Here is a 9767-nt window from a genome sequence, read left to right on the forward strand (position 1 = left end):
TTCCATCTCTAAATCCTTCCCCTCTTCTTTCACTTCCATTCCTTCCTCTTCCCTTCGCCAAGCCCCACTACATTCCTTCCCTGCCCCATCCCTCCCTCCCACGTCTCGTCCTCCCTGCCTTTCCCTCTCTCTTTCTCAACTTGCCCTCATTCCCCTCATCCATCCCTATCCTCCCCTCAACTTCCTCCCTCCCTCCCTCTTCTTCCCCCGCACCTCCCTCTCCATTCATACTTTATTTAGCCAATTCTCTCACTACATTCACTTTACTGCCCTTCTTCCTCACCTCATCCTTCTTCCCTCTCCCTCCAGTCACTCCCCTCCATCTTTATGCCTTCCCTCCCTCTTCCCTTTACCCCGCCCCTCCACATCCCCCAGCATTTACTGTCTTCCCTTCACCTCCATCCTTTCACTCCCATATCCTCTCCTTCAGTACCTTCCTCGATCTCTGTTCCTACTTTCCTTCCCCTCCCCTCCCCTTTCCCTCCATTCAACCTTTCTTTCCCCTCTCTCCTCCATCCCTCCCCCTTCCTTCTCTACTCCGCCCCTCCATTCACTCCCATTTAGCCATGCCCCCACTACATTCATCACACTACCTCCGTCCCCTTTCCCCTACCTCCCCCCACCCCAGACTTCTTCTCACTTCCGTCTAAGACTTGGCTAACCTCCAGGAATGAGGGGAATGGGGGAGGGAGGAAGAGGAAGAGATGAAATAGACGAAGAGATAGGAGAGAAGATAAGAGATGACGAGACGAGAAAAAAGGAGAGGAGTAAAAAAATGAATAGGAATTAGAGGAAAAGAGTAGAGAATAAGAGAAGACATGACAGAGAAAAGAAGGGCACCAAAGAGGAAAAGAGGAATGCGAGCGGAAGTTAAGGTATGAATTGAGAAAAAATGAGCAGAAGAGAGAGAGGAGCGGAAAGGGAAGAAATCTACAAGCCCAAAGAGAAGGGCGAGGGAACAAGGCGGAACACTTACATGGATCTACAGTCCACACAGACCTTACGATCCTTACAAGGTGATCCAGCCTTAATATCAACGGCCAGATTTACCCTCTTCACTGCAAGAGAGAGAGAGAGAGAGAGAGAGAGAGAGAGAGAGAGAGAGAGAATGGTAAGATGAAGGCAGTGGAAGAGGGAGATTGACGTAGCTATCAGTCTATCTTTCTATCTATCTGTTCATCTCTCTTTTTCTCTCTCTCTCTCTCTATATATATAGTGTGTGTGTGTGTGTGTGTGTGTGTGTTTTACGCTCCTGATCGGGAATCGAACCCGGGACTTCTAGATAAAAGTCAGGTACTGTTAAAAAAAAAAAAACATTTGCACGGTACACCAGCATGTAATGTGTGTCTCTCCAGCATAAAAAGACGCTCATGTTGTGGCTGGGATAGATTAAAACTGCCCTGTCACTTGCCGAGTTGCGTTGGGCTGAGCAATAATCCAAATGTGTTGTGATTGAAATCTATCCTCCCATAATGAATTTACCTGGTTCATCAAAAAAATTTAGGTAGCTCAGCTTTTATCACGTTATGATTTAGTGGTAACAGTGCCTGACTTTTAACTAGAAGTCTGGGGTTCGATTCCCGGTCAGGAGCATAAAAAACATTTGTACACACGCGTGTAATGTGTCTCCCCATATATATATGTATATATATATATATATATATATATATATATATATATATATATATATATATATATATATATGTATGCATGTATGTATATGAGAGGAAGATAAACGGGTTCTCTTATCTCTTATTTGGCCTGATGAGTGAGTGTGAACTGGCTGGTGGAGATACAGAACTGAGGTAGGCAGTGGCAAACAGTGGAAGAAAATATTGCCGAAACATAAATATTGATAGATGAAAGGTGGTGGTAGAACTGTGGTAGACTGCGGCAAAAATGTGGTAGGTGGTATTAGAATTTTGGTAGATGGTGGCAGAATTGTGGTTGATGGTGGTAGAATTGTAGTAGGTGGTGGTAGAATTGTAGTAGGTGGTGATAGAACTGCGGTAGGTGATGGTAAAATTGTGTTAGGCGGTGGTAAAATTATGGTAAGTGGTGGTAGGATTGTGGTAGGAGGTGGTTAAATTATGGTAAGTGGTGGTAGATTTGTAGCAGGGTTGGTAGAGTTGCTGTAAGTGATGGTGGACTTGTTGTAGGTGGTAGTAAAACTTTGGTAGAATGGTGGTAGGTGGTGGTAAAATTGTGGCAGCTGGTGGCAGAACAGATGCAAACCTACAGACAGGTGCAGACAGACAACTGACTGATTAGCTGATTGATTGACAGACATAGACAAATAAATCGTGAGAGAGAGAGAGAGAGAGAGAGAGAGAGAGAGAGAGAGAGAGAGAGAGAGAGAGAGAGAGAGAGAGAGAGAGAGAGAGAGAAATGTAACAAAAACAATTAATGCGATCCCTGAAATAACGAACAACAGTGAGCGAGACCCAAGAAAAAAAGATTTACTGCAGGAAAAATGCACCTGTGCTTTCCTTCGTGTGTGTGTGTGTGTGTGTGTGTGTGTGTGTGTGTGTGTGTGTGTGTGTGTGTGTGTGTGTGTGTGTGTGTGTGTGTGAAGATCTATCAAGCCATTTAGCCGTCATGGTCAACTTATGCATTTTATTCTGCCAAACAATTTTATGAAGGTACTAAAATTTCCTTCCAATAAGACGGTAAAAAATTATTCACTTAGAAATTATCTCCATTAACCATTTAATTATCACATTCTAGTTTACTAATTCGCTAGGATGACATCTTTTTAAAAATCTTGTTAGTGCTATCACCACAGAATTTTTTTTCCACATGCGTCCAACTCTGGGTATAGGCTTAGCAGACCGTTCCCTGAGACCCAAGTCCTCCTTCCCACCATGCACCACATGTCACCACTTACTGTAGATGAGGTTTTCTGAACTAGAGGTCAAATTTATTCTTCATTAAACTTCAGTATTAGCTGGAAAAATCGTCTGAAAAAATGCAAGACTATAAAAAAGACGTCACGGATACAAAGATTTAGATCCCATTTTTTTTCCCCCTACCTGAAACAATAATACTTTGCTTGGAGAAATCTTATATTTTCCAGGGGAAGGGGTTTATTCTAAAATAAAAGAGGTCCACAGTTGATTTCCGGAGGCAGGAAAGAAAGAGAGAGTGAAACGGAATAACATCGCTGGCTTTTCTCGTTGCTTGAGGAAAGGAAGCGGGAACGGAAAACTACATTAAGTGGACTCCGCTTACCTGTATGCCTGCCTGTTTATCTGTCCTGTATCTATCTGCCTGTGTGTTTGTCTCTGTGTGTATCTACCAGTCTTTCTGTCTCTGAGTATGACTGTCTGTACCTTTGCTTAGTTATCTTTCAGTCTGTCTCTGTATCTGTTTTTTATGTGCATATATTTGTCTTTTGTCTGTTTGTATGACTATCTTTACCTTTGTCTATGTATCTACCTTTCTTTTTCTGTATATCTCTCTGGGTATCTGTGGGTCTGCTTGTCTGTCTGTCTATCTGTATGTATGTCAACCAAACAAGGGTTAAACATAATCTCTAACATCGATTACAGGCCATTAGGATATCAGTTAATAATAGTAATCAAATTCAATCGAAACGTAATAATAATCAAGATTACTTTTATAATTACAACGTCGCTTTGTCAGCCATGTTTATCATGATGTTCATTATATCTGTATGTACACTGTCATATTTCAACATATTCATGAAACCATTAAAACTGATCCAATTTGTGTGTGCGAGTCTAATAAGTAACCCACCCATTTAGCCTGTTCTACCTACCCTCTCTCCAGCCTACAGTTAAAACCTGCCTCTGTACGAGAAAAAAATAGTAATAAATATCAGGTGTCAGTGTCTGACCAGGTGATCCTAATGGTCTGATGTAAAAATGGTCCAGAGCTTCGAAATAGGCCTGGAGATAATATTTGGCTACTGTGTGGCAGTCATTAGCGTTATAAACTAACTTTAAATCTACCTTCTCACAGCTTGATTCAATTAATGTTGCTGAAATGCACATTATATGATATGAGATAGACTAATGCAAAAAAGTACCTTTAAAACACTGATCCAGTTTCTTTGTAGTCGTAATCGTAATCAAGATATTACCATGTAGGTTAAAAGTAGTCGACTGCGTTACCTGTGTAATAGTTCCCTGTCTAGCGCTAGCCAGAATTAAAATACACAGTTCGTCCTCGTGCTGATATTATTTAATATTCTTGAAGAAATAAACATATCCTCTGAGGCAGAGATTCGTCTCATTCATCTGCTCAGTGACCCCTGTTGAGACTCAAGGGGACGGTCCACAAGAAGCGACACTTAGGACACCCGGCCTGTAACTCCACCTGGAACGATCCCAGAGGCCAAACTCCACCACCTAACACTCTCCTAAAAGGTCCGGATAGTTACCATTACTGTCAAGATTTGCACAGGTTTTCCCTTTTTCTCGAGGTCGGTGGGGGTGGCCTTAATGTGGAGAGTTTCCGACGGCCGCTTAGGTCCTTAATTTCTTGAAATTGGCCGCCGCTTTCCCTTCATTCTCCTTGTTCTCTCTTCTTCTATTTCTCCTTTTGGTTTCTTTAACTATCCTCTTGCCTTGTCTGCATTATTCTATCTTCGATTGCTTCTCCTAAGATTTTCTTTAATTTCATTGTCTAAGGAAATTAAACTTGTTGAATGCCGTGAAAATTATGTAGGAGGGAGCAAAAGCTGTGAGGATAGCGAACTGAGTGAATTATTCTGTTCTAATGTTGGACTGAAGCAGGGATGTGTCATGTATATAGATGGGGTTATAAATGAGATACAAGGTAGGGCAGTGGATGTTGGGCGGCCCTAATGAGAGAGGGCAGTGTTTGGAAATTTTCTGTACTGTTGTTTGCAGATGATACTGTATTGTTAAGTGAAGATGAAGGAGAACTGCAAGACTTCGTGAATGAATCTGGGAGAACGGGTATGAAGTGGAATCTAAAGGTGAATATAGGGAACAGTGAAGTTACGGTCTTCGAGAGAAATGAAGTCAGTGAATGTGCAGTGAGATTGGATGATGAAGAAATGGAAAATGTCAGTGGATTTAAGTACTTGGGTAGTGTGATGAGTAAGGATGGAAGTTTAGAGAGTGATGTGCTTGAAATGGTGCAACAAGCAAGAAAGGTTGCTGGTTCTTTGAAAGCAGCGATAAGAAATAGGGAAGTGAGCATGGAAAAAAGTTTCTATATGACAGTATTGTGACACCATCTCCAACGTATGGAAGTGAAGCTTGGATCTTGTTGGGAGGACTCAAGGCAAGAGTGCGAGCATTGGAAATTATTTATCTGAGAGAAGCATGTGGAGTTAAGTGGAGAGACAGACAGGCAAATGAAGAAGTGAAGGACCGTTGTGGTGTGGATGTGAAAGACAGCGTTAGGAGATATACTGTGGGGTGGTTTGGCCATGTGGAGAGGATGGAGAGCGAGAGACTAACAAGGAGGGTGTATGTGAGAAGGTGGAGGGGGGGAGAGGGAGGGGCAGGTTGAGGATGAGATGGAGGGATGGAGTGGAGAGGTATATGAGAGAGGGGGTTATGAGCTGGGGAGAGGGCAGTGAAATGGTGGAGGACAGGGCAACTTGGAGGCGATTTGTTTGTGGCTACCCCTTACGAGATTAAGGCGTCTGGCAATAGATAGAGATTCTTTGTCTGAGTTTTTGTCTCCTGCTTCTCTTTGTTGTTGTTGTTGTTGTTCTTCTCCTGGGTTATCTTAAAACTCCTTTATTTTCTTTCACTCTTAAAAGGGAACAAGATCAGAAGATTAACGATATAAAGGATGATGATGATTATGGGTCTTTAGGTTTTAAGTTCTTTTTTTCTTTTTGCCTTTGTTTTAGTTTGTCAGTCTTCTCACATAGTTTCCTTTACTAGGTGACACGTCCTCCTCGTCCTCCTCATCCTCCTTCTCTGATTTGCCGATTTATTTTTACTTTCTCTCTTGGTTTCGTATCGTTCTTTTTTCTTTCTTTCTTCTTCTGTCCTTTTTCTTCATCATTTCTTCTTTTCCGTTTCTTCATCTTCTTCTTCTTCTCCTCTCGCTTTGTTTTTTCCCTATTTCCCTGTCTGCTTTTCTGTCTGTCGCTATTCCTTCTCTTGTTTTCACCTTTACTGTTTTATGTTTAGGTGTTCCTACTGTTCTTATATTTTTGTCTGCCTGGTTCCTTCATATTTCATCCTATATCTGGCTCTGTTGTGGTCTGTCTATTTTCTTGCCTTCTTTCTTTTTTTTTTTTTTTTTTTTTTTTCATTATATAACTTCTGTTTCTCGACGTCTCCTCCTCCTTTATCTCCGTATTTTTCCCTCTTTTCTATTCTCTTCCCACCATTTCGTAAGGTTTTCTTTTTTTTTCCTCCGTGTTTTCTTTCCTGTCTCTGCCTGTGTTTTACTCTTTACATTTTTTCTCTAATATTGTAATACTTCATAAAAAAAAAAAAAAATAGCACGACCAGTCTTCCACGATCTAAGAATAGTAGCTTTGTGGAAGCAGGAGATAGATAGATAGATAGATGCTGGAGAGAGAGAGAGAGAGAGAGAGAGAGAGAAAGACAGACAGACAGACAGACAGAGGGTTAGTCACAAGTGGAGTTTCATTTACAAGTCGCAATTAACCATTGAATTAAGAAAACCACTCTCTATTAAAACCAACATGATAAAGCTGCTGATATTGGCATTAATTAACAATGGATTCAGTGTGGCCTAATTAACTCTTGCTGAAATATCATACTTGATCACAAGAGGAAAGGGAGCAGCATTTGATTTGATTAATATTTAGATTCCAGTTACTCGGTGAAGCACAGGTTATTCTGATTCCATGGAGAGTCAGTCTGTCTGTCTCTAAAGAACTCTCCGCGCGCGCACACACACACACACACACACACACACACACACACACACACACACACACACACACACACACACACACACACACACACACACACACACACACACACACACACACACACTGCCATCAATCTATACACAGTGACTTACATATACACCCACATACACAACCAATACTGTATACAACAAACCCTGCCCACAAAACCACCACCTTACATAACTGCACACCGCACCAAAAATGTCAACAAAATAATGTCCTAAAAAATATTCCATTCGCAATGATTTTCTGAGCACGCCCACATACAAAAAAAGGACGATGCAGAAACACACACACACACACACACAAAGAATGAAACAAACAAATACACACACACACACACACACACAAAGAATGAAACAAACAAATACACACACACACACACACACACACACACACACACACACACACACTAAACTCAAAACACAAAACAAACAAGAATAAAATCGTGAAACACACGCGATATAAACAGCAAAAACCCAAATGAAAAATGAACGGAAAAAAGAAATTAGCAAACACACAAAAGAGCAAAAGACAGACAAACAAAACATGAAAGACAACAAAAAACAAAAAAACAGTAAACCACCGAAACAGAAAAGAAATACCAGAATATAAATCTGGATAAAAATTCAGGACACAATACTATGATATCTTAGCGATGGGGTGATTTGCACTGGTAGAGAGTAGGCAATAAAAATAATTCATTCGGGGTCTATTATCACCCCAAATAAATCCACACTTAATCCCCAGACTAATAAAGAGTTGTAAGGATTAATTCTTGGGATGATCTATTTCACTGTGAATATTCTTGTTCTTTTCCTTCTTGTTTCTACCAGGTGATTTTACTCAGTTTAACGGAGACGCCTTATTCACTAATCTTAAGTGCCATATACCTCAGCCACATCTCAAAACATGATGAGAAAAGCAAACAAACAAATGTATCAACAGCAAACAAAATAAAAATTCAAACACAAACAAAAACAGCCATACACACAAACAGAAAAATCACAATCTAACCCTCAAAAGACAATAAGACACGCAAACAAGCAAACAAACAAAAATGTATCAAACAGCAATCACAAATACATCACAAAAACTCCAAGAAAAGAAAAAATAACACAGTACATAAGCAATGATACAGAGCATCCACAGTAAAACTTCATTCAGGCTCTATTTTATCATACAGAATAAATCCACACTAATCTCCTGGCCTATAAACGAGTGGGGGGATTTGGAGGATTTATTGATTTATATACTTGTATATTTTGGAGGCAGACTTTAGGAGTCAACTACTTCAGTAAAATGATAATATTTTGGCAGAATTTGTCCTTGCTGCCAACAGAGACTAATTAGCTTAAGCTAGACGTCTTCCTTACACACACACACACACACACACACACACACACACACACACACACACACACACACACACACACACACACACACACACACACACACAGCCCTCAGCTGGTGTGCAGAAGGTGAATTATCGGTACTTGGTAATGGGTTTCTTACTCTATTCCCAGATTTTTAAAGATCCGTCTCTGTGCCTTGATTTGATAGTCTCTTTCCTGAGTCCCAGCAGTCCACCTATGTGCCACTTACCAGCACATATCCTCCGACAGTAGTACCAACCGTCCATACTGAATACACGTGTGTGTGTCACATTCAGTGACTGGTGTAAAGGCATTAGCGGCATGTTTTTATGATACTGGTGCAGCTTGTGGAACGTCAGTAAATTAAGTGATGTGAAATTCATATCATTAAGCTGTTCTCTGCCCCAGCTTGAAATCGAACTCGCTGCCTTTAGAAAATCAAATCCTTTCATTCACCCCGTAACCATTTCAGCAGTTTTTATATTATTGCTGCTTCCCATTGACAACTTTACTTACCTAAGGACTGTTTGACGATGGTATTAGATGCAGCCGTCATTAATCCTTTCGCCGCCAGAGTATTTCCCTGATCTGAATGAAAACCGTCTGGACAGCAATTATAGAACGCTAAATAAGTAACTCCTCCTCGACTTTTTAAGCCCTTCACTTAGATGGCATGTTTATATTTGATTTCTCCTGCTGCCAGACGATTTTACTCAGCTGTATATTTTTGCGGACTTTAGGGTTTAAATATTGGCCTCATTTAACCCTGTTACTTTAAGAGGCCTTCCCTAAGCTGACTAAAATAATAAATAAAACAAATGAATAAATAATAGAAATAAAATAAATAATAGCAAACTCTTCATCGGATTTGAAAGAGTAAATGCCTTCAGTCCCATGACGTATTTTATTCTCGCTGTTGCCAGACGATTGTATTCACCTTATATTAAACTCCTCGAAATGAAGGGGTCAGATACACCTCACCTGCCCCAGTGGCGTATTTCTGATATTAGCTTCTTGAAACCTGCCGTGTCTGGACGACTTCATACTACACTGAACTGGAGGGGTAAGACACAGCCTTAATTAAAAGGACGAGAAGTCTTTCCTAAACTAAAGCAAATCGTCTGAAGGTAGATGGAATAAAACGTACGTCATGGGTTTAGAAGTATTAGTTGCAACCCCAGTGGACTGCAGGCCAAACTGCTCGTCTCCCACAGTCCACCATCCTCCTCTTGGGGGATAGGGAGGGACTGAGGGATGTTTGTATAACCGGGCAGCTCCACCACCCATCATATCGGTGCCACCACTTGAAGATGTCCCTCACCAGCATCACGTCATCGGTTTGAAGGGGTTAATTAGACCACCACGACACTATTTTTGTTAACCACACGGGAAAGATTTCGAAATAAAGAAATTAAATACATCTCTAATCAGCACTTCAAAACTAAATTCTGTACGTCTTAACTTGGCGCAAAATTGCCATCTCATCAACTTGA

This window comes from Coenobita brevimanus, chromosome 23, assembly GCF_032717465.1.
Source record: "Coenobita brevimanus isolate Jiangsu-jjx chromosome 23, ASM3271746v2, whole genome shotgun sequence".
In the NCBI taxonomy this organism is placed as follows: Eukaryota; Metazoa; Arthropoda; class Malacostraca; order Decapoda; family Coenobitidae; genus Coenobita; species Coenobita brevimanus.